Source organism: Cavia porcellus, unplaced genomic scaffold, assembly GCF_034190915.1.
Source record: "Cavia porcellus strain 051 isolate PalLab524CR breed Dunkin Hartley unplaced genomic scaffold, mCavPor4.1 scaffold_10, whole genome shotgun sequence".
Classification (NCBI taxonomy): domain Eukaryota; kingdom Metazoa; phylum Chordata; class Mammalia; order Rodentia; family Caviidae; genus Cavia; species Cavia porcellus.
Window position 1 is genome coordinate 70,581,514 of NW_026947493.1, and position 24,897 is coordinate 70,606,410.

Sequence of the window (24,897 nt, forward strand, 5' to 3'; positions counted from 1 at the left end):
GGAATTAGGGCAGCGCCAAGCCAGTCAATGCCAGTGATTTAACAACCACACACTCTTAATCGCAGCACCACGAACTCTAGATCAGCCACCTCTGAAAAATCTGCACCTATGACTGAGTGAAGCTTTGGGGGGACATCTAGAAACAAGCCATAATACTTAGCTACAAATTCAGGTTTTTAAAAAAACTGTCCAGTCGCTTCTAGTCACAAAGATAATCTTCTTTCAGTAGATGTTTGGTGCGGTGAAACAGGCTCAGCTCCAGATTATCTGAAGTTATTTCTCCCCTGAGTCTGCTCAGATCGGAAGGGAGCCGCGTGGGAAAAAGTATCGTCACTGTTTTCTGTGTTTGCCCATCTAATGTTCCCACTCTTCCTCTTGCTCAGTGGACTCTGCTCTCCAGCATTGAAGAGCAGAAGGAAAGACAGTAAGGGTCAGGGACAGCTCTTACTCAAGGCGCACTGTTTTGTTTTGGCCTTGGTGTCACTGGTCTCTCCACCAGAGACCTCAAACACGCCACTTCTCACCTCCCTTTTTGTGCACTTACCACCGCCACCAACGGTGTTTCTGGCGGGCTATTGCAGAGATCCTCATTTTTAGGATCTTAAAACCATTTCAGTTTCCCCCTGGAGTAGAGCCTCTAGCATCACTCCAGGCTATGCTTCCCACTGAATCTACTAGAAATCAGTATCGTTTACTCCTCCAGACTAGAAGTACAGGCCACCCTCCTGGGGCTCAGTTTTCTTTGCACTATCATCAGATCAGCTGGCACCATAGTCCTGGGCTTTAGATTTTTCTACAGCCTCTAAACTCCACTGTCTCCAGAGCTATCATACATAGCCCTCGAGTCTTCTCTTCTACAAGACCAATAGCCTTGGTTGCTTTAATAATTCTTTGTGTGATGTGCATTTTTTCTTGGGATGTACATTCAAGGCAGTAGTAATTGTTGTGTAATGGAGCCAATCTAAAACTTAAGATTGTTTGGTCATTTTTTTCTTGTCTAAATCTTATAATTTGAACAACTACTTCTAAGATAATAATATGCAATGTATTAACTAGTGTTAATTTCCTACCATTTTTGAAATTCTGTATCACTTATATCCTTTTCTTTTTTTGGTTTGTTGTTTTTAAAGTCAAAAAATTAAAAAACAGTTGTGGCGCTTATAGTGGTTGATTGATTACGTCAACTTGAAACATTTAGAAGCTTAACTGAATGGGTTTAGCAACTCTGCAACCAAGAGTGTAGAAGAAGACCCACCCTAGGGTGGTTGGTCACCTGGAGGTATAAAAGGGGAGGAGGAAGGACGGATGGATGCCTGTCTTGGAAGAAGCTCCAGTCTTCATCTTTGGTTTGGACGTTGTCTCCTGGGGTCCAGGGTAGACTCTTCAGCCTTGCATCACAGAGCCTTCAGCCTTCTGTCACAGATCCATCAGACCTTGCACAAGACCCTAGGGTGAGCTCCAGACCATGGATTGAATCCTTCAGCCTCCAGTGCGTAGACACCCTCTGCATGCTTCCTCATCGGACTCTGTGGCTGACCATCATAAGCCAATCTTGTTGTTTCTTTTACATCTGTATATCTCGTGTTACATCTGTTCTCTCTATTAAAACCCTGACCAATACAGCCCTGGAGAAGGTAGCTCCATAGTACAGCATTTGCCCAGCATGGTGTGCATGAGATGGGTGAGGCTGGGGTAATCCTCAGTACCACAGAAAGAAAAAGGTTATAACTCACAAGTCTACAGGTCAAGCAGATGGTTCTGCTGGTCTAGGCCAAGCTTAGTAGACCTCAGCTGGATTTATATTTGCGTTTTCAGCCAAGTGTCAGGCAGCTGAGAGCTGGCTGATCTGATACTCTGCCCTCATGTGTGACAGTGGGCTGACTCTTGACTGAGGCGGCAGGCAAAGTTATATGTTTCTCATCATTCAACAGCAAGCACATGCTTCTTCACATGGCGGAGGCAAGATTCCAAGAAACACGCAACGACTCATGAGCACAGACGTTAGAGCATCATCTCTGCCATGTGCTACACAGGCCAACGCAAATCGTAAGACTCCATTCATAGGATGGAGAAATAGACTTTACTTCTTATGGATAGAGCTGCATGATCAAATTGAAAAATATATGGAAACAGGGAAAAGATGAGACTTTGAAGACATTTTTGCAATAAATCTACCACACAGGCACCTCCCTCACTGCTGTCTTTATAATAAACTATGGCTCATGCTAGTTCTACTTAGTCATGCCTACAGTGGACATTCATGTCCCAGCCCATGGGTAAGTCCACATAGACGCTAGGGGAGGAAGTGAGGATGAGAGGGGACAAGAGATGCGAAGAATGGAGACAAGACAGAAGTCCGATCAAGTCTCGTTTATTCAAAGAAAGAGTATCAAATATACAGGGTATTGGGGGAGTGGGAAGTTGGGTTCTGAGACATCAGCAGGTAACTTAGCAACAGTGGCAAGACTGAGGGTTATAGGTTAATTCAAATTTTCAAATTTCCCACATGCAGGCTGATTAACATAATCCTTGAATGGGCCAAACAAGCTAGGCAAGGAGCTGCTTAACTACCAAACTTAACTCCTAGAGGAGGTTAAGGTGGTGCTGCCTGCAGATACAAGGTGGCAGCCAATTACAGGGCTTCCCACACATTCACACATAAGAAAAAGCACCAGAATGTTTTAACTAACATTGATATTAACAATGACTAGTTTTCTTCTTTCTTTGCTGCCAAGTGACCTGAACTCAAGTAGCAGATTTTATTATTATTATTATTATTCATAAACCAAAGCCTTACGTATATCCCTGCCAAATTTTATCATGTTTAGGCTTACCCCATCATCCCCAAGAATCTTTCAGATGCTTCTGCCTGAGAATACAATCCAGGCTGTTTTCTCCGGAACATCTGAGTCCAATCAAAACTGAAAGTTATTGGTCAAGTCAACAGTTCACTCTGCTATTTGAGGAGCCTTCGACCTGGGTCAGCTCAGAAAGGAAGTAGAGTCAGGAGCTGTGGCCTCTGTACTGTGGGACAGGAGAAGATGGTTCCTGTTACACAGACCTCCTTATGCAGGGAAGCTGTAAGAGCAGATACAGACGCGTGGTACTGAGTCAATCCTGCAGCCCCCCGAAGATTGAAACCTGAAACAATTCAGAAAGGGATGCAAAAAGAAATCAAAGAGTATGACAGTCAAAGAATAAATCAAAAGGGAGAATCCAGGAAAAAAAAAAAAGAGTGGCGAATTTTCTTTTTGTAGAGGAGAAAAAAACATGTTGGGACATGAGAAAAGGGAAAGGAAATAGGACAAATCCCCGATGCATTTTCTGCCCGTTCTTTGGACTGCAACAGCTATTGCCTATCTGGCAGGACACTTAAAAGGCTTCCTTCTTTATAGTACCAGCAGGGAGAGATTTAAATGGTAAGACTCACTGATCAACTGAGTGCCTGGGCAGTAGTTTGAAGCTTCTGGGGATCCATTTTTATCTCTTTTCCAAGAGGACCGGTTACTTTTCTATCATCATAAAAACACAGCGTAAGGACCAATGGTCCACACCATACCTACCTGAAGTGGCTCTTCACAGAGCTCTTTCTCGAGTGAAACAAACCAAGGCCATTGGCTTGGATCTCTGTGGTTTCTCCTGTGGATGAAAAACAAGTTAACATTACATCAGCTATTTTAGAAGCTGCCTCCGAATGAGTTTTCCTCGTGGAATCACTGGCATTTCCCCATGTGGGAACCACAACTCTCCTATGTTATACATGAGCTGCTTTTCCTTCAAGCCTCTTTGTCAACAGGTTTCCAGACCAGAGAAAATTTAGACTCATGCACAAATTGAACAGTTATGAAACAAAGATACAAAAGAAGGATTAAAGAATTGCAGCAAAGATCCCAAGTGCAAAATTCATGCCACAGAGACAGAACAGAATGGGATGATCTGAAAAATTATAGAGAGACTTGAAATCTTGGTGTAGTCAGGGCTCCTTGAAGAAATGGCTGATTCTAGAAATAGGAAGAAATAGGAAGAAACTATACAAGATGAGCCTGAAGTTTCTTAGTGTCAGCAAATGAAAAACGGTAAATCACAGCCACCACAGAGGATGGAGATATGTCAAAGGTACACCGAGCCAACCGACAAAGTTCCAGATGACAAAAGGTAGAGCAATTTGTGCCATCAAAATTAATAAAGTATTTAAACTCACCATGCTAAATAAATACTTGTGAATATGTACTGATATAAATAAATAAATATCTATAGGTCCATATGGATATAAATAAATGAAAGAGAATAGACAAATCTCCCTTGCCAAAGAATTCTAAAAAATTTATGAAGATCTCTTGAACTCAAGGAAGTGGTAGGGTAACTTTCCACTCTTCAAGCGTGGGCTGCGTATAGTGAGTTCCTTCCAAAAAGTACAGTATTGCAGGAAGTGGAGAAAGGAACTTTGCGGTGGCAAGAGCTGACCTATACGATTTCAGCCAGATGACCAAAGGTCAGTGTCCACAGTGAAGAGTCTGGCTGACAATATGCACCCTCAATGTGATGCAATAGAAATAGCATTTTACCTCTGGGATCTTCTCCCCAAAACACATTACCCTGTTTAATCATGAGAAGAACATCAGATGACTCTCAGCTGAAGGACATTCTAGAAAATATCTGACTAGTAAGCCTCAAAACGACATTCTACAAAATGTCTAACTAGTAAGCAAAACAACAACAACAACAACAACAAAAGTCTGAGACACTGTCTAAGCACCTTAAATATTAAATGTAACATAATAGATAAAAACTAAGGAAATGGGGCTGGGGATTTAGCTCAGCAGCATAAGCGCCTGCCTTACAAGTAGGCAGTCGTGAGTTCGATCCCCGGTACCGATAAAAAGGAAAAACACACACACACACACAAAAAAAAAAAAAAAAAAAAAAAAAAAAACTAAGGAAATCTGGATAGAGTAGCCATGTATCAATAGCAGTTGTAAAAATATATCATACTAATAATTACAGGAACTAGGATGAGAGGTGTATTGAAACACTCTGTACTACCCTATAATTTTTCTGTAAATCTAAAACTGCCCTAAAAAGTGAAGTGCATTTTTAAAGGGGATCATACACAATGATCAAGCAGAATTTTTCCCAGGAATGCAAGACTGGACAGTGTCTCTCATATGCTAAAGAAGAAATATGATACAATTCTTTCAATAGATGCATGTAAAAGTTTTGAGAAAATTTAACACTCGTCCATGGTTTTTTTAATCCTCAAAAAGCTAGAACAAAGAGAAATTCCTCCACTTGTTAGAGAACATCTCTAAAAAAACCTCACAGGTAATGTTAAACAAGGTCGAAAGACTGAGTCCTTTCCTTTAAAAACAGAAATAAAAGCAAAGATATCCATTTTCACCACACTTATTCAGCACTGTACTGCAATCCATGTCCAGCACAGTAAAACAAGGAAAAGAAATAAGTGTACAAAGAAATTAAACCATTTCTATTGGCATAAGATATATTGTCTGTGTAAAATGTCTCAAAGACTCTCGAGAAAACTATAATTAATAACCCAAGTATAGCCAAATTGCAAGATTCAAGGTGAACATGTAAACATTAGTTGTATTTCTGTACATTCACAATGAATAAATTGAACTGGATAAACCAAATGGTAACTGGCAATATTTACAGCAGCTTCAAGAAGTGCTTAATACTTAGATAAAAATCCAACAGAATGCAGGAAAGACCTATACACTAAAAATACAAACCACTGAAGAATGAAGTCAAAGGCTTACCTAAGTGGAGATACGGTGTTCATAGATCAAAAGACTCAGTACTATTAAAATACCAGTTCTCTTTAAATTGATCTCTAGATTTGATAAAATCTCAATCAAAATTTCAGATAGGTATTTTTGTAGAAATTGTCAAGCTTAGGCCAGGGATTTAGCTCAGTGGTATAAGCGCCTGCCTGGCAAGCACAAGGCCATGAGTTCAAACCTCAATATGGAAAAAAAAATTGTCAAGCTGTTTCTAAAATGCATATGATAATGCAAAGGACCTAGAATTTGCCAAACAATTTTGTAAAAGAACAAAGCTGGAGAATTCTAACTTCTAGTTTCAAAACTTGAACCAAGAAAGTGTGGCATTGATGGAATGATAGGTAGAGAGTTCGGGATAGAAATAAGTACAGAAACAGACAATACACAAATAGTCTAGTTATTTTTGATAAATATGCAAGAATAATTCAATGGGGAAAAATCATCATCTTAACAAATTCTGTTAGAACTTTGGAAATTCATATTAACAACAGTGAACACTGACACGTAAACTGTATTGCACACACAAAAAAACACCTAATTCATAGTAGCTCAGAGACCCAGATGTAAAGCTTCAATTACAGAGCTTCTAGAAACACATGAAACTTTTGTGAAACTGAGTAAGGCAAAGATTTCTTAGTTATAACACCAAAAGTATATCCCATAAAAAGTAGCTGATTGAATTTCATCAAAACAAAATGTTTTCTCCTTAAAGCAACATTAAGAAAAAAAGAAGAGTAATAAATATTTTCAAGACATTTATCTGATAAAGGACTGATTTTCAGATTTATAAAGAATACTCAAAGTTTAGGTGGAAACTATTGTCAATTTCTTATTGTCTTATCTTGAACTCTTGCATTGTTTATACAACTTTGATAGGTTTGGCTTTGTGCTGTCTTGTTTTGTTAGATTTTATACTGTCAGATGGTAGGGGCAGCTATTTTGAATATAATGGGATATATTATGGTAATCTTGGTTTAGTATTATATTGCTTTGAAGTCTTATAATGCTTTCATTCATTTTTTGATTTGTTTTATTCTGTTTTGTTTGATTTTATTATGTGAGATGGTATGAACAGCTATTTTGAAGAAAACAAGACATTATGGTAGCCATTGCTGATTTACTATCATCTTGTTTTGAAGTCCTACCATGTTTTTGTTCTTCTGTTTTGATTGGTTCTATACTGTTGTGGTTTGATTTTGTTATGTGTGATGGTATCGACAAATTTTTTGAGGAAAATGAGATAATATAGTAGCCATTGTTCATTTCCTGTTATTTGGTTTTTGAAGTCCTGTAATGCTTTCACTCTTTTGAGTGGTTTTATATTATTTTGTTATGTTTGATACTACTGTATGTGAAGGTATGGTCAACTATTTCAAAGAAAAGAGACATTATGGTAGCTACTGTTAATATCTGGTTGTCTTGTGAAGTGTTGTGTAGCTTGCATTGTTCTGTTCTGATTTGCTTTGTTCTGTTCTCTTTTGTTTTATTCTCTTTAAAATTAAAAATTAAAATAAATAAGAATACTCAAAGTTCATAAGTAAGACTATAGCATGTCATGTAAATATTTTAAATATAAATCTGTTTACCACATGAAAAGACTATGGGAAGAAAAAGACAGAAGTTAAAGAGATTGGCTAACTATAGAGATGGATGGGAAAGGAATGAGACAGGAAGGATCAGGAAGAGTAGCTGGGATGAGACGAAAGGGACATTTCTCTGAACTGTATTTTTCAGAGCTCTGACGCTTAGAACTCTAGTTATGTCACATACCCTTCATGTATCTTCAAAATCTAAACAAACCATTAAAAGTAGCATATGAGGAAGCCTAGATGGAACACTACAAACTGAAAAATGAACCACGCTACATTACAAATAAATAGCAGCCTCACAGACAGGATGATGAGGGAGGAAGGTGTAGGGTGATGGAGAAAAGAATTCATCTAAGTGACCATGAACACCATTATCTTGACTGGATACTATTAAGTTGAAGAGAAAACAGGGAACAAAAATGCTTTGTTACAGTTACTGTATGCTCCTTGCAACAATAATCCTTAGCTATTCAGGACCACTTAAATATCACATGGCTTCTCTTATATGAGAAACCCAAAATATGAATAAAAGATGGAGAATAAGAAACAGGGAGGTAGATCTTTTGCAAATGGGAAGGTAACCAAGAGATGGAGTAAGGGAGAGGGAGAAAGGAGAAAGGAAAAGAATTAAAAGGCATTATGTACATGTATCAACTCCCCATGATGAATGTAAATATCATGTCCTACAAACGTGTAGTGATATTGACTTTGTGTCCAGCTACGTGACTGAATTTGGTTATTAAACCAACTACCAATCAACCTTGGTGGAGTTCTGGGGGTCTTCTATGCAGAGTGGCATGTCATTCACAAATAATAATTTTACTTCTTCCTTTCCTATCTTTATTTCTTTCTCTTGTTTATGTTCTGGGTAGTATTTCCAGACCTCTGTTGCATAGTAATGAAGATGGTGGACATCCATACCTTGTTCCTGGTTTTAGAGTGAAACTTTTACTTAGGGTGATGTTTATCATACTAAATGAACACATTTAGTATGATGTTGACAGTTGGTTTCTCATAGATGGCTTTTATGGGATGGAGATAAAGACCATCTATTACAATTTTCTATAAGGTTTTTATCATATAATGGGTGGTGAATTTTGTCCAATGCTTTTTGTACATCTATTGAGATGATCATGGGACTTCTGTCCTTGGCTCTGTTGATACAGTGTATTGCATTTATTGATTTGCATATATTGAACCATCCTTGCATCCCTGTGGTGCATCCTACTTGAGCATGGTGTACAATCCTCTTGATGGTTTGCTGCTTTCTATTTGCCAGTATCTTATTGAGGATCTTTGTATCCATGTTCATTTGTTCTTTGGCAGGGGGGCTGTATCCTTCTTTGGTTTTGGTATCATGGTAATATTTGCTTCCCAGAGTGAGTTTCCCTTTCAGTTTCATTAAACAGTTTGAGGAGTGATGCCATTAGAGGAGAAATGCCATTAGCTCTTCTCTAAATTTTTTATAGAATGCAGCAGAAAATCCAGCAGATCTGGACTTTTCTTTGTTGATAGTTTTTTAATTACATCTTCAATTTCATTGACTGATATTGGTTTATTTACTCTTTATATCCTCTTGATTCAGTTTTGGTGATTCTAAGATTCTGTCTTTTCTTCTCTGTTTTCCTCTCATTAGAATAAAGTTTTCAAAGCGAGTATTTTTTTAAAAAAACACAACTACTTTATTGATTTCTTACAATCAAATACTGCCAGCTAGCATTACTTCCCCTTGCACATCACTAAAAACAAAGGATCCCTCCTTGATATTTTCAAATGATGCATATATAACAAGCAGAATTTAAAATGCACCATGATTAGTAACTTTTTAGTTACTAGTTTAGTAAGCTGGTAACTTTTTTTAAAAAAGCATAACCAATAATTTGGTTCCTTTCTTCATAAAGTGAAAATTTAAATATTTCTCCCAATAGTCTTGAGGTTATCATTATGCTTTGAGCAGCGTAAGTGTGGCATACATAGTTTCATCTAGAAAAGTGTGCATCTCACACACCTTCTTTAAACAAAATGTGTATAGCAAAATGCATACAGTCAATGCATGAGAAAGAGCATATTTCAAATACAAGGCAGCCCCTCAGGCCACTGTGTTAGTTAGGTTTGCTTTATCATTAATGGTATTACAGATTAATTATACATAACATACATACATTTAAACCATGAAAATACAAAAAAATAATTGAAAACATTAGCCTGGGTAGCCATTTGGTTTGCATGAGGAGAAAGCCAACCTGGCACTGTGTCTGCCCAGTCAGGACCATTAGCTGTGCTGGGGAATCAGATCCCCGGGCGCTGCCCAGTGACCGCCCCAGGTCCTAGAAGGACCTCCCTCCCTCAGAAGCCAGGTCAGGACAGTTCCAGGCCTGCTTTTGTGTGTGGTCCCCCCCACCTTTCCTTTTCTTTTCTAGATTAATTTTGCTACTAAAATGTGTCCTCTTCTGACCTCTCGACTGACCTTCCATTTTAATAACTCATAAAACCTTTCAGAATGTGCTCAGAGGGCTCCATAAGTGGAAATGGAAAAGCCAAGGGAAGAAGGTTGGGCATTGGAAGGGCCTTGGCTTTCCTGGGATTTGCTGCAAACTTCTGCCAGGTTGAAGAGGCCGCAGCACTTTCTGCGTGTGGTGGCAAGTGCCACAACTCTGATTTTTCTACAAAATCAGCATCCACGTCCAGCTCCTTTCCTGTTGAACCTTTCAGAAGTCTGGCCTTTTTGGTCCTTAATTGTTTATTTTCTTTCCTTTGTCTTTCATTCTCAGCCACAAGGAATCCCATGTCTCTTCCAATCTGCAATTTTGGTTGCCTGCTCCTCTATAATTATTGTGAAGTAGGAATTGATGACCTTCTGGATCTCCACAGGATTTGCTGTGATTTCATCCTTTTCATTTCTAATTGCATGGATTTCAGCCTTTTCTTTCCTTTTTTGGATAAGATTAGCTAAGAGTTTATCAATTTTACTTAACATTTCAATGAACCAACTCTTTGATTCAGTGATTCTTCATATTGTTTTCTTAGTCTCCATTACATTAATTTCTGCTAAGGTCTTTACAATTTCTTCCCGAGTACCACTGGGCTTGAATTTTTCTTCTTAATCAGGAAGTTTGAGGTTCAACATTATTTTTTTGTTAGTTTATTTGAATTCATTCTGTTTTCCTGATGTGAGAGTTTACTGTTATTTATTTTTCCTTGTAGGAAAATGTCAGCAACAGTAGGATGAGTAGGTTCAAAGCAAGGAAGAGTATTTTGAGGAGGATTAGTGGAAGTGCATCTTTTCCTATAGTAATTTTTTAATTTAAACATTCTTTGTGTGTTATGATCACCACTTATAAAATCACCTAGAACACAAATATTAACAGAGGCTAGATCTAAAGACTAGGCTCGAAGAGTCTCCAAATTTTGAAGCCAAAGAGATGAATCTGAATGAACACACTGAGAAGTATAAGGTAGAAAGGAAACCAGGAGATGAGAGGATCCCAGAAACCAAGTGAAGAAAATCAAGAAAGAAAGCAATCAACTGTGACAAATGTTTCCTAAAAATCAAAGACAATGAATTCTATCACTAAGTGATCTATCATCAGATGCAGCAGAGCCCTCACCATAGATCTTGTGTTTTGGAGCATTTTCCTTAAATTTTTTCAAGTACCCCTTCTGTTCTTGGGTGCAGCCATAGCCACTCATGCAGTCTGACTCTGATACCTGGTGGTGGTCACCAGAAGTACCTCCCTTGAAATTTTCTGAGGCTCCAGGCTCCACAGCTATGGGACGCATACTACAGAAAAGTAGCTAAGAATGGATCTCTCCCATGCAACACAGCAATATTTCTTTTGTAAGACTCAGACTCTGAAAGTTCAGGCACTAGAATGGTGCTGACTCACTGATTTGGAGTCACTCATAGAGAACCAGAATGAATTTGAGTGTCTATGCTGCCAAAGGTTTATGACCAGCTCCTGGAGATGTACAGCCCTATGTGACCAACCTGCATTCCAACTCAGTGCCATCCCTGGTCCACAGCAGGAAGTGTACCAGGCATCTTTTATCCTGTGTGCCCCCACCCCGGCACCCAGAGAAGTCAACTACCATCCTCTTCAGGTTCCTTTCTACATGTCAGGATGTCACTGAGAAGGGACATACCCATCTCCTCTAAGAACTTTCTGAGACCACTGTAAAATACCCTTCCAAGTGATGGCCTGTCAGGTCTCCAGTCAATGTAATGATGCCTTCCTCCCCAAGTTGATCTGAAGTCATGTTGGATGGTGAGGTGGGGGACCATTCCTGCAGAGAGTGGGGCTCCTCTTCTCACTGAATTTATGAGCCCATCTTCTGTTCTCCCTCCTTAGTGGCAGTGTGTTCAAGGTCGTGATGGGATCACCACTGGTATTAACCACATGCTAAGAACAGCATGATTTTAGCCTAAAGAAAAGCCTATGATGTTCTACAGTCATAAAATAAGCTTCTGAAAGTTTCACTTAACACAGCCAGAAAACAAAGTGTTGGTTCCATTTTCCAGGATGCTCTGAGTGAGACTTCCATTTGTGGTGGTTATCAATGGAACACAAATGAAATGATCTTCAGGAGAATCATTGGAATTTAGCACTCATTTGCAGCAAAATGAATGATACAGTATTATGAGGAATAAGACAACCACCATTAATTAAATGATATCAAGGCAATGCAGCGGGGGAATAAAGCATTTTGTTTTAACACAGAATGAAGAACTACGACAAAGTAAAAATTGCCTTGCTCCCTTTTCTTGTGAGAGGAGAGGTGAAGTTAATCAGAAGCATCACACTTGACAACAAAGAACAAACAGAGCTGATCTTTGAACACAAACAAAAAGACTGACATGGTGCCTGAACACTTTGAGAATCTTTACTGGCACTGACAGGATCATAACTACTCAAGAACTGCTCTGTGCGTTATCCTGAATCTTCATCAGTAAATGGGCCCAGGAATTTTGTAATACATCTTCTAATCAAAAGTGCTATGCACACTGACCACACAGACATTTACAACATCCCTAAGTAAGCGAGAATGTATGGGAATGTGTGTGAGAGCGGGAAACGTTCGTGGTACAGCTCAGACAACGTGTCCTGTGTCTTCTCTGCTGCCAACAGAGATAGAGAGGCCAGGGTGAGGCTGAGTTGCCACATGGGCATTTCTGGAGCTCTTCTTCATTCACTGGACAGAAAATTATAGATAATTTCAAGTTTCCTCTTTTTGCTCCTCTGGGTCTAAAATTTCTCACATGAAAGTCTATCCCCTTTTGTGATCAGAATATTTTTCAACTCCCAGAACTTTACAATTCTTTCAGCAACCACATGATTTTAAACTAGTCATTTTAAGATTGTCCCCATCTGGTCACTGAAAATGAATGGAAAGCTAGAGACATAACCCAGAGGTAGATCATGTGCCCAGCATGGCTGAGGTCCTGAGTTCAGTCCTCAGTATCAAAAACAAAAGAAGAAAAATGAGTGAAAGGTTAATGTATTCCCCAGATATACAAAAGTAGGAAAGTATAAGTCACACAGAAAAAGCTCTCACACGTGTGTCAGTCTGCATTCCAGAATTAGCACTCCCAGGCCTAGAGCTTGGTCTTTCCACAGCATTACTGAAATATTTACCCCCAACAATGATGCTATTCTGCCTACTTTCAAGTCAAGATGATATAACCCAGCATAAAATGAGAGAAAGCAACTGTTTTAATTAAATCAACCTCAGAAAAGAGGTTGTAGCAGGTCACCCAGGTATCTATTTCCAGACACTGGAATAAATTCATTTGTAAGTAACCAGCAAAAGCCAATCCAAGTCATTTTAAAACCATTATGAAGTAGATTATTTCTAATGCTAGAAGAAACTATTTGTGCAGCCCCAGTCCCTGTTAAAAGGAGACAGAACATTTCTTTCTCTGCAAATAGCAAAAGAGTACACTGTGCTGGCTGTCCTCTGTCCCCTCGTGAGTTTCTTCCCACCACAACAACCCCAGCAGCAGTCCCATAAAATCCATTCCTTTATAACCAACAGACTATTTGACTCTCTAAATTGCAAGAAAGACTTCAAAATGGGTCATTTAGAATAAAATGTATTTTGTGAAGAAGGAATTGGAACGGCTGCTTAGAGTACTGAGAGCTTGCATTTACCCAGAGGACGAGAACTTCTTTTTGAGTTACTTTTCCCTGATATGGTCAATCTTGCTATTGCATTATTACATTTAAAAGAATAAAAATCTCTCTGCCAACCCAGCATTGACCAGACTTCCTGAGCACTTACTAACAAAGGTAATGAGCCCTCTGTCTGGGGCAGTCACCCATGACCTGACAACAGTCCCAAGCTATGTGCCAGCTTTTTGAAGCCTAATCCAACTTTCCTCCAGGGTTCTGGTGACCAAAGCCCATTAACCTAGGCTTCAGCTCTGGTCTCTTGTAAGTCTAATTTTAAAGGAGAGTTTTCTGAGTTGAGAGATTATTTCCACTATTTTCTCTCAAGTTGCCTAAAGTTCACAAGGTGAAAAAATTAACTTGTAAGAAAATCATTGGTGTTGTAGTTAGAGCTTGGGCAAAGAACAATTAGAATCATGACATGGAGTTTATATTATTGTTTTATAATGGTCACCAGGAGTTAACACAAGAAAATGCAGGAAATCTATCCACAATACCAAAGACATAGAATATTTAGTCAAGGACCTAAATCCAACAGCAATGTCCCACCCACATGAGTCCAGATGAAAACCCAGAGCTCATGACAGTGCCTCCCACAAGAAGGACTCACGCCAGTCTCTTTTATGGATCCATATTGGGAAGGCCCAAAGGTCAACAGGTGGAAGCCAGAAAGTCCATGCCAACAGGGTGAAGGTTGAGGGTTCTACGCTGGAGCTGAGAAGTCACACTCACAACAAAGACCAGGGCTGTCCTGAAAGCACCACAAGCCATCCTCAGCGATATGGAGGCCCCGAGCTCCTCTGATGAGAAGCACCTGCCAGGAAGCCAACATGATGAGTTCATCCTGAAGACCAAGCGGCACACATCTTCCTCTCCAAAGCCAGGAAGCAATGCTCGATATGAGGACCAGAGCTTCTCCAGGAGAACCAACGGCTCAAACAGCAGCTCATAGAGGAACCCACAATGCCTCAATGCCTCAAAGCCTCAATGCAATAATGCGTTAACGCCCTCCTTCTCCTTCTCCACCTCTGTACTTATGCTGGCAACTTTCCTCAGGTGGAGCATCTACGCTCAGTGCCATGCTGATGTCATCTAGCTGGTGTTAAGTTGACCACCAGTTCTTAATCCATAACCATTGGGAAAGAGTAGACACAACTTTTCTAATGAGATTTGGATATTCAACTCCCCAGCAAGTTAGCCATAAGTCATTTCCACAGTACATTCCTATTCTCTTGTTCACTGAAATTTTGAAGTATCAGAGCAATGGATATGATGCTTCCACAGAAGCAAAAACCATGCAGATATCATAAAGACATTTTCCTGCTCCAGTGAGAGTTTTTGCTGGCCCAGCATGGGAGATGTTCACCTAGATGTTTCCCTTGGAGATCATATGCTATTTATCCCAACCTAGCTATTTCTACTTCCAATACTTGCAGACGGTTTATATGCTTTCCCCTTTTCCTGTTTGGCTGCATTATAAAAGACATCTAACTACTCTATTTCTCACTTGCCCCATCCCTTAATCTGCCCAGCATAAATTAGTACTCCCTTGTAACTTTTCCTGCCAGTACAGTTTCTTAATAGTACAATACTGTTCCTCTGTACTGTTATTTTTCAACAGTTTCCTAGCATTTGGCAAAGTGTGACAGTATTGATTACTATTGCTGGATAGCAATCAACATGACCACACCTTTGTGTTTGACAGCAAACGTTTAGTTAATTCACATCTATGGGTTTTCTGGGAGTCAGCTGATCTAGGCTGAGCCCAGCTAGAGGAGTTTGATGGGAATGGCTCTGCAGGGTGGGTCTGTTCCACATGTCTCCCGTCCTCCTCCTGGGGCCAGAGGGCTAACTCAGACATGTCCTCCTCATAGCAGTAACAGAATACAAAACAAGACAATTAAAACTATATGCTTTTTTAAAAATGAGGCTCAGCAATGGTACTACAGTAACTTCCACGCTTTCTATAAACAAAACAAATCATATGGTCCAATCCAAAGTTCAGGGACAGGGAACTACACTTCTATCCTCTCACAGGGAAACCTCAGAGTCACATGGAAACCTGCATGTGTACAATACAGTAAAGGCTGAAAGGTTGAGGCTAAAAATGCATCTGCCTACTGCACTGACCGATGGATCTGAGCACTGCACAGGTTTCAGTGTGCAATTTAGTATTTTTCCTTTTTGCATTTAAGCACCAGCAAAGAGCTCTACTGCTGACATTTGCATCATCGCTGATGCTCATCTGTGATTATGAGTCCTTCAACGGCTTGAAGAACTTCACTTACAAAGTGCCTTGCTGGATGGAGATGGAGCCTGTATACAAAGAAAGGCTTAATCCCCTCCAGAAACATATCAAGATGACTGTTTAGGCCAGGATAGGGTAGGAAATGGGAGGAAAACGAGATAAAGCTTTGAGGAGTCTATTATGGCCATCTACAAAGCCCCATTCAAAAGGCAGCAGTTTGGAGAGAGCGATGAGAGACTGAGGTGGCCCTCCAGCCCCTCTGACCACTGCTTGAACAAGAAAGAGTATTACCTCAACAGCCTCATCTAGAACAGTGCTACCAGGACAGTGACCCACTTTACTAAGGGGAAAATCCTTGTCTTCCTTCTATCCTAGCAGATATTGATTGGCTCTGGCTGTGTGTCATCCCAAATACATTTTGATTTGCTGCCTGACAGCCCTTTGCACCTCACTGGGCAGATCCTAATGTCTCTCTCTCTTCCATGGAATTCTTTTTCTGGTTGTCACTGCTTGAATTTCCTTCATTATTGTTTATCAGGTCTTCTTATTTATTTACTGCACATGCTTCTTATTACCAATTCTTCTAAATTAGGTCTCCTGGATCAGTGATTGCTTTTACTATTTGCAATCTCATTAAATATTTTAATTAGTCTCACTAAGTAATAAATTAGTATTTATTAGTATATTTTGCTGTAAAATAAATTAGACATTTTTAACTCAGTGTAACTTGTGTCCATTAATGTTTTTGTTTCAAAGAAGTCACAGAAAGATGTTACTCCCATAACAATTTAGGCATTGTACTTATAACTCCATTTCTTTTGCCACAGTAAAAACTGTGATGATACTTATTTGTGCCAACTTCATCCTTTAAGATTCAGGAATCTGAATCTTTCTAGAATCTGTACATGCTCCTTCTTTATAATCCCATGTTTTTCGATCATGGAAGATTTTTTTTTTCTCAAAATGATAGTGACAGCTTTTCCCATCCACTTGCTGTTCTTCAATAACTTTGGCACTTCTTCCATCAAGAGATGTCTGAATTTCCTCTCCTTAAATCTGGGCAGGTGTAGGACTACAGCAAAAGACATGCTATGTGAGTGCACTACAAATGACAGGGGATTAAGTTTACAGGATCAGAGGCGAGAGAGCCTACAATGGTCATCCATGCACTAGAGAGACAAAATATCCAGTGGTTTCCCAGACCAAAAAGCTGGAAGCTACAGAACAAAAAGAATCAAGGATACAGCATATTATGGTTTGTGTCTAGATGTCCCCCTGCCCAAAGCCTCATGTAGTCATGGGTCTTTTTCAAAGGCAGCTGAATCTAAGTGTGTGGTTGATTGGTAGCTATGTCCACTGATTAGACTGGCACAGTCCTAATCCCAGTGGACTGCATAAAATATATGGGACAGAAAGAGACTTGTCTAGCTCTCTTGATGCTCTTGTTGTCTTCCACCAACATGAACTGTTGCCCCTCTGCCATATGCCAGCCAACTGTGGACTGAAACCTTTAAAAACTGTGGTCTAAACAAACCCTCCCTCCTTTGACTTGACTGTCGAGTATATTTTGTATCAGCAATGAGAAAAGTAACCAAGACACAGCATCAGTACAAGACCAGAGAGCTGGGAGCTCCTGGATTCACTGAGATGAGTATGCATTAAAGGCTGAAGGTACTGGAGTCTGATGTCCACAGGCAAAAGTAATAGCTAAAAACCACACCAGTTCAAGCAGAATGGAGCTTCCGAAAAAGGGGAGCAGGCTTCCTTTTCCTTACGTTTCATTCCACCCAAGCCCATCAACCCTTTGGACAATGGCACCCACAACCAGAGCAGGTCCTCCCCCCTCAGTTTGCTGGTCTGCATGCCAGTCATCTCTGAAAACACCTCACAGACACACCCAGAAATGTGTTTTATTAATCATCCAAGTGTCTCTTAATCCATCGAGTTGATATATCACAGTAGTCATAACCCCAGCAATCATGGAACTTAAACAAGATATCTCTACTATGCCTATTTAGAGCTCCTGACCCATAGAACCCACAGCATAACACTGTCACTTGCAGTAGAAGCAAACAGGAAATGTATCTAATGAACTCGATGATCTAGTTTAGATTTCTAATCACAATATTGAAAATGACACTTGAATTCTTGCTTCATATGATAAAATGTGGGGGGGAAATGAATTAAAGAATGGAATATTAACTTCTGATTTCTCTGATTCACTAAAGAAAAAGGTTTGCAGTGTTACAAAGGTTTGCAGATGTCTTATGTTCTGGGTGACTGACGGGGCTGGCGATCCGCAATGTATGCACGTTGTTCCCTGATTGTTATGCTTTGAAATTTTGTTTTATTTTATTTCTTTTTGAAATAAAATAGATTTTTTTAAAAAATGGAACATTAAGCATAAAGAAACTAAAATGTATCAGTCTCAAAAATAACATTTTTTCATGCCAGCTTTTCCAACAATAAAAATCCCTAAGTAAAGAAAAGACCCCAAGCCAAAGATTAAATCCACAGATGAACACTAAAGTCCTTGGTTAAAACCTTATAGAATCTTGCAAACAGGTAAGAAGCCTTGGGGTGATCTTCAGAGTCTATTTCACAGATACACTCCATTAAACAATATGGTTTTTAAGAACTATAAGAATATTTTCCATAGTGGCCTCATGGGGAGCCTAAGAGAAAGGGTTGTTGCCAAGAGTTTTGTGGGTATGGGTTGTTTTGTTTTGTTTTGTTTTGTTTTGTTTTGTTTTGTTTTCTAAATGAGTTGGGTTCATAAGCAGATACACAGGAAACCTGCCAAGTTCTTTTAAAGATTGTATCAGCCTTCATAAAAAAGCTAGATAAGAGCTCTTTGACCCTTGAACTACTATGGGCAGGAAACCAGCTAAGGAAACTACTCAGTGGCAAATAGCAGCCGCTTCTTGTAGAAAAGCAAGGACGATTCAGAGAAATGCAAAAGAACTTCCAGGCAGCAGGATGGAGTCCAGTCAAAGAACTATGGACATGTCATGCTCACGTTCAAAACTGGTACACACCAGTGGCTGCTGGGTGCTTCCTGTTTCCCCTTATCAAATGGGTCTGCTGTTACTTAGTGACTGTCCACAACAATCTACCGAATGGGGAAAAGAGAAGCACAAAACCTGTCTGCAGTTCTGCGTGGTGGGAGGAACTACACCCCACAAACTGCAGGGAAAGAGGGCCGGACCTAAAGGGTGAGGTCCTGGGCTTCTAGCCAACACCATATTTGGGTGTTGGTCTTACAGAAAGGGGTGAGTATGTGTTTCACACTGGGGGAATTTGTTATGATGGCCAGATGTTGAACTGTGACAGATTGTCGTTTCTCACAATTTGACATGCTTCTCATTGAGGTATAGAATCTGCCATGGAAGTTGGGCTTGAAATTCTAACACTGTTTGACTTCCAACCTGTGTGACTTGTTTTAAAAAGGAGATATATATCTAGATAGGTAAGTAGATAGATGGGTGAATGGATAGATACACAGAGAGGCAGATAAATGATAGATAATCTTCTATCTGATTCCCTTTGGGACTCTGGCTCTTGAAACCAAGACATATACTGGGAGGAAATTTCATCAGCCAGATGGAGAGGCCATATATGGCTATTTTGGCTAATGGCCTCCACTGGGGTCCCAGGGGACAGCCACCACCAAAGATGCCTGGTGAGCAGGTGAGCAGCTTTTAGCCCTCAGTTGCTGAGTCGCTCAGCCCTTCAATCTGCCATGCTGAAACCCACACATGATGGCATGGAGATGACCACTATCCTCATCTCATGATCCACCAAAATCCATGGGTAGAATGCAAGGTTTTTTAACTTAAATTTAAGATGCCCTGTTACAGAGTCATGAAGTTGAACGTGTATGAAGTGTCGCCCAGCACAGCAGTCAAACCTCAAACTCTGTGGAGACGCCTGGACTGTAGCTCCTATTCCATCCTTTACCAGCCAGGTGGCTGCCAGCAAGCTCCCTAGATTGTTATTGCTGCCTCGTGGGCTATTACAGGGAACTAAAGGGATGGCGCATAAAATACAACACAGAAGCACACGACAGAGTAAACATTTGCTAAGTGCCTGGCACCTGTGATTATTTCTCATCCATGCCTTTATCACTGCACTTACCATCAAAATTGTCTGTGAGCCTGTCTCTCCCATAGGACCATGACTGTTTCCATACCAGGAACTTTGTCTTGTTCACTGGTTCAGCTTTTTATCTGGCCCGGTAAGCTCGGTGCATCTTTTTAAATCTGAAATAGCCAGGCAGGAGGTAGGAGAGGGAGACAGGAAGAAGTTAAAAGAATTAAGATGTGTCATACACAGGCACCAACCTCCCAGGATGAATGCAACGACTGTGTGCTACAAACGTGTACTTTAAAATTTAGAAACAAATAAATAAAATCTGTAATGTTAGGACACAAGTTCAAAAGGAAGGATGACCTCAAGTTCAAGCCCAGTGTGGCCTACACAGTGAGACCCTGCCTCAAAGAAAGAGAAAGAAAGAAAAAAAGAAAGAAAGGGAGGGAGGGAGGGAGGGAGGGAGGGAGGAAGAAAGAAAGAAAGAAAGAAAGAAAGAAAGAAAGAAAGAAAGAAAGAAAGAAAGAAAGAAAGAAAGATGTGTGTGAAGTACTTGGTAAATAGCATTGTGTTACCAAAGGTACAGTATAATTAAATCTCATTAACTTCAGATTTGACATAGAGTAATTTTGTGGTCAAGCATTTTCACACATATGTCAAAAGTCACCTTCTTAACAAAGCAATAAAATGTTATTTTCATTTTACAAGTAAAGAAATTGAGACCCTGGTAAGTTAAGGACTAGTTCTATGTCGGCAATGTGGGCTCAGATTCACCAGCACCGGGGAATCCGCCCGCACACCCCAGACAGGGCTGAGCCCTCCTGATCCCCATGTGTCCCCATAAGGGGAAAATGTTCATTTGCTGAAGAGTCAAAGTCTGAGATGGCGTGGCTGAATACAGAGGGCGACTGCTACTGTTCTGTAAAACCTACCATGACAACATATGAGAACTGGCTTTTCTTACAAGCTTTAGAAACTCCCAAAATAATAAGAGATCCAGCAAGGCTTCTAACAACTTTAGTTTCCATACTTCACCAGGAAGGGGAACACTTAGATGAGTGTATCGCATTACAGTCAGGCAGCATATCTTCCACCATGACGCCTGGCCCACAGAGAATACGAACTTGGGAAAAATATTTTACAGTCTATACCAACAGCACCAAAAGCAGGTGGAAGGCCCTGAGCAATCAGCAAGGAAAATATTCTCAACAACTTGTTAACTTACTTCGTATTCAATGAGTTGTCTCGCCAGTCCCTTAAGTAGTAAATCTATCAAGAAAGTGATGTTCGAAATATATTCAAAATTACATTTTATGGAGGAGGGAGGAGAGGGAGACTGTGATCAATTTAAGCAAGGGTGTTATTTTTTCCACACTGTTTCCAACTAGAGAACTATTTATATAAAAGGAAGCCTAAATATTTTTTCAGTACTTAGAAGAAAAATATTATGACTAAGTATGAAAAGGCTGGATAGCAAGCTTCCAAGAAAGCAATCCCTTCTCTCAAATAAAATGAGTTTTAATGAGAAAACTTCTGTTCATAAAGTGTTAGCCTCCAGATAATTTTGAAATGCTAGAAATAAATTTTTAAAATATAGTTTAATCGTTCTTCACTGACTCACTCCACAAATATTTAGAGAGTGGGTGCTGATGGCAAGCACAACCCTGGTTGCTGGGAATACAAGAACAAGTTCTAAAAACATCGCGTGTGCCTTCGGTTCACAGGCTAATTGGGAAGACAAACTCAGCCACGATTGCTAAGTGTCAGAGGACTTGCAAGGGAAAGCAGGGTGGTCAGATCATCTAATAAGAGAACATACAAATCGAGCCTCCGGGAGGATTTGGACATTTCCTCCAAACGGCGAAAGTTGAATTCAGATCAGAAGGATAGCGTATTAGTTTTCAAGTGTTGTCATAACAAATCACCTTGGGCTGTCTTAAAACAACAGAAATGTATTCTCTCTCAGTTCTGAGGTTGGAGGTCCAGAATCCAGGCACTGGCAGAACTGTGCTCCTGCTGAGATTCTGAATAGGATCTTCCTCACCTTTTCCCAGCTTCTGATGGTGACTTCAAATCCTCAGACGCACCACTCTACTCTCTGCTTCTAATGTCACCTGCTGTTTTCTCTGTGTGTCTCTCAGGCCTTCTCCCAGGGACACCAGTCATACCAGATTAAAGGCTCACTGTACACAAATGATCTCATCTCAACTGAGAACATGCACAGTGATCCTGTTTCCAAATAAGATGATGTTCTGAAGTCCTAGGTCAACATTTCTTTTCAGGGACACAACTCAGCCACTGGAGGTTACCAATCAGCAGAGAAAAGGGCACATCAAAGGCCCTATGGAAGGAAGGACAGCAGGACATCTGAGGGACAGAAATCAGGGCGCATGACCCTCTGTGGCCTCCCTCTCTGCTTATCCTGGCACACTGACCTTTCCTCCTGTCCACTTATCAGAACCGTGATGGTGGCTGCCTTAATGAGAATCAGCACGTAAGCCACGCACTGATGCTCCCAACCGGGTTCCTGAGATTCTCCCTGACAAACCCTCAAGGACTCCGCACAGTGGTTTCCTAGACATTATTTCTCTCAGCAATCACAACTGAATTAATAGCTTCACCGTAATTTAAAACAGTTTGCCTTTCACTCCCTCAGTCCTGGGGGATTTTGCATGTAGTTTGAAGTCTTGGAATAAATTACTAAACCAAGCCCTCATTTTAAAAAATAAATAAATAAACAGAGAAAAACACCTTGATGGTCTCTTTCATGGCACAAAACAAGCCAGTTCCCAGAAGGCTGCATGGGAATGAGCTTCTGCCTTTGTTTTCAAGGCCAGCCCACATCCTGACGTTGTGGTCAGTTGTTCTTTGAACCCAAATCAACCCTGATGCCAGTTGTGAGACCACAAATCAATATGCAAAGCCTGGTCAGGCGGTTCCTGTAAACCCGTCATTTGCGCACAATATTTAGAGTTGCAACAGATCCCGAAGGATAGGGAAACTACAGTTTATGCTGGGCTAAATGAACAGTGCCAGAGTAGCAAAGAAACCCTGGACCAGTACTGAAGAGCTGGATCCAATTTGGACCTCTGGTCCTGGGGAGGGAGGGGTGAGTCCCCATGTGCAGAAGTGTTTTGCTTTTTTCCCAGATTTACTTTGAAAAAGGTTCATCCAAGAAGTTACAGGGGACCCTGAGAACATCACATCTCAGATCAGCTTCTCCTGGAATACAGCACAAGCAGCTTGAAATCCATCCAGTAATGTGTGTGTGTCCCATTCACAATCCTTTTCTGATTTCCCAGAGCAGAGTCACCTAAAGCATCAGGACAGTTTGTTGTTCATACAAAGTTGAAAACTAAACTCTCCCTGCCTGGGTCTAGCACTTACAGCTCTGAGAGCAGGGCTGGCCACTGCAGTGTGAAGAACACACACCAACATCAGGTCCCCGTGCTCTCCTCCCCGCATGTTCTGATGGCACAAGCCTGACATCCCAGCACTCTGGGAGGCTGAGCAGGAGGATTCCAAGTCTGAGCCCAGCCCAGACAATTTGAGAGAACTTGGCTCAGAATAAAAAACAAATAAATAAAAGGGCTGGGGATGTAGTTCACTGCAAAGGCCTGGGGTTCAATCTCCAGTACTAAGTAAATACATACACTTCTGGGCTCTTGCATTCTAAACTGCAGTTTCCCTAGAATTGCTCCTTACTAGGTAAGAAGCTGGTAGGGAACAGCTATCAGGTTGGGGGATGAAGTTAGAATATTATCTTGGAAAAACACTTGAAAGGTAGCAGCTTTCTTTGTGACCCTGCTTACCAGACACTATTTGGCTACAGGAAAATGATCAAATCGTTTTGGGACTCAAGACTCCTTTTGGTAATGGAGTGTGCCACGTGCCCTGGGTACTTCACAGGGTTATTGACAGGATAGAGTGCATGAGTTATGGGAAAATACTTTGGAAATGGTAACGGGGCTATGAATATTGAGGGTCTGATTATTGATTTCATTACTTCCAGACACCTCTCGGAAATCACTCTCCCTGACTCTCAGCCTCCACTCTTTCAGGAGGAGGGAGAACATCCCTGTGACCCCACGGGGTTCAGCCCACCACCTCCTCTCCTCCACCATCAGGCACTCTCACCCTCACCTGCAAATTTCAGCCCAGCGCTCTCAACCCAAACTGCACATTGGAGTTAGGGAGGCAGTATTGCCGTGCCTGCACCACCACCTGAAAGCTTGCATTCCATTGTCCCGGGTAGTCGATAATTCATAGCTTTAAAAACACTCCTGGTGACTCTAATTGGCAGCCGTGATTCTTGTTTCAATCATCATTTTGGAAGCTCACGATCTAAAATCACAATAATAATAAATATTTATTGAGCATTTACAGCATACAAGCCTTTATGGATTTAAAGGCACCGTCTCAGTTCTTTCTCACGTGTACCCTCTGACCCAAGTGCTTTTACCAGCCCCCTCTGCAGAGAGCTTAGGAACCTGACGGCCTAATCTTCAGCAGCAGAAAGGTGCAAGATTCAGATGTGGCTCCATCCACTGAAGCCATGACGTTGGTAAGTGACTTAGGAGGCAAACTTAGAAATCTGACTTTAATTGGAAAAAGAGAGCAGGTGGAGGAACTTGTCATGCTAAATGGCATCTTAAAACTCAGAAGCCTTGTGAGGCAGCCCAGAGTAATTTTTTTTTCTTTCTCATATCTCAAAGGTATGTTTGACCCTGGAATATATTAAAATTCGAGGTTTAATTTAATTTTATATTGCATTCCTTAAAGCAGTGTTATCTCACTCTCAGATTCCATAGTCCAAACAGAAGTATAAATGAGGAGGTTTAGGAGAAGGAAGGGGACTGGGGACTTGCAGATCGTGTGTGGTTGAGGGACACATTTCTCCTTCCCTCTTCCCTCCCTGCCAATCAGCCGCAGCACTAACGCTGAGACCGTCCAAAGCTGTGGAGTCTGTATTCTGTGTTGAGTTAGAACGCAGCTCATTCCCA

The 24,897-nt window shown here is 40.7% G+C and overlaps 1 long non-coding RNA gene across 1 annotated transcript; it reads right to left on the reverse strand.

Moving 5' to 3' along the window:
* Positions 1-2,364: 2,364 nt before the first annotated feature.
* Positions 2,365-22,118, reverse strand: LOC134477784 (uncharacterized). The gene is made up of 4 exons (XR_010049977.1): positions 21,939-22,118; positions 19,943-20,067; positions 3,564-3,639; positions 2,365-3,141 (listed from the first exon to the last, which is right to left on the reverse strand). It is a non-coding gene; the product is annotated as an uncharacterized LOC134477784 (long non-coding RNA).
* Between the last annotated feature and the right edge of the window lie 2,779 nt (positions 22,119-24,897).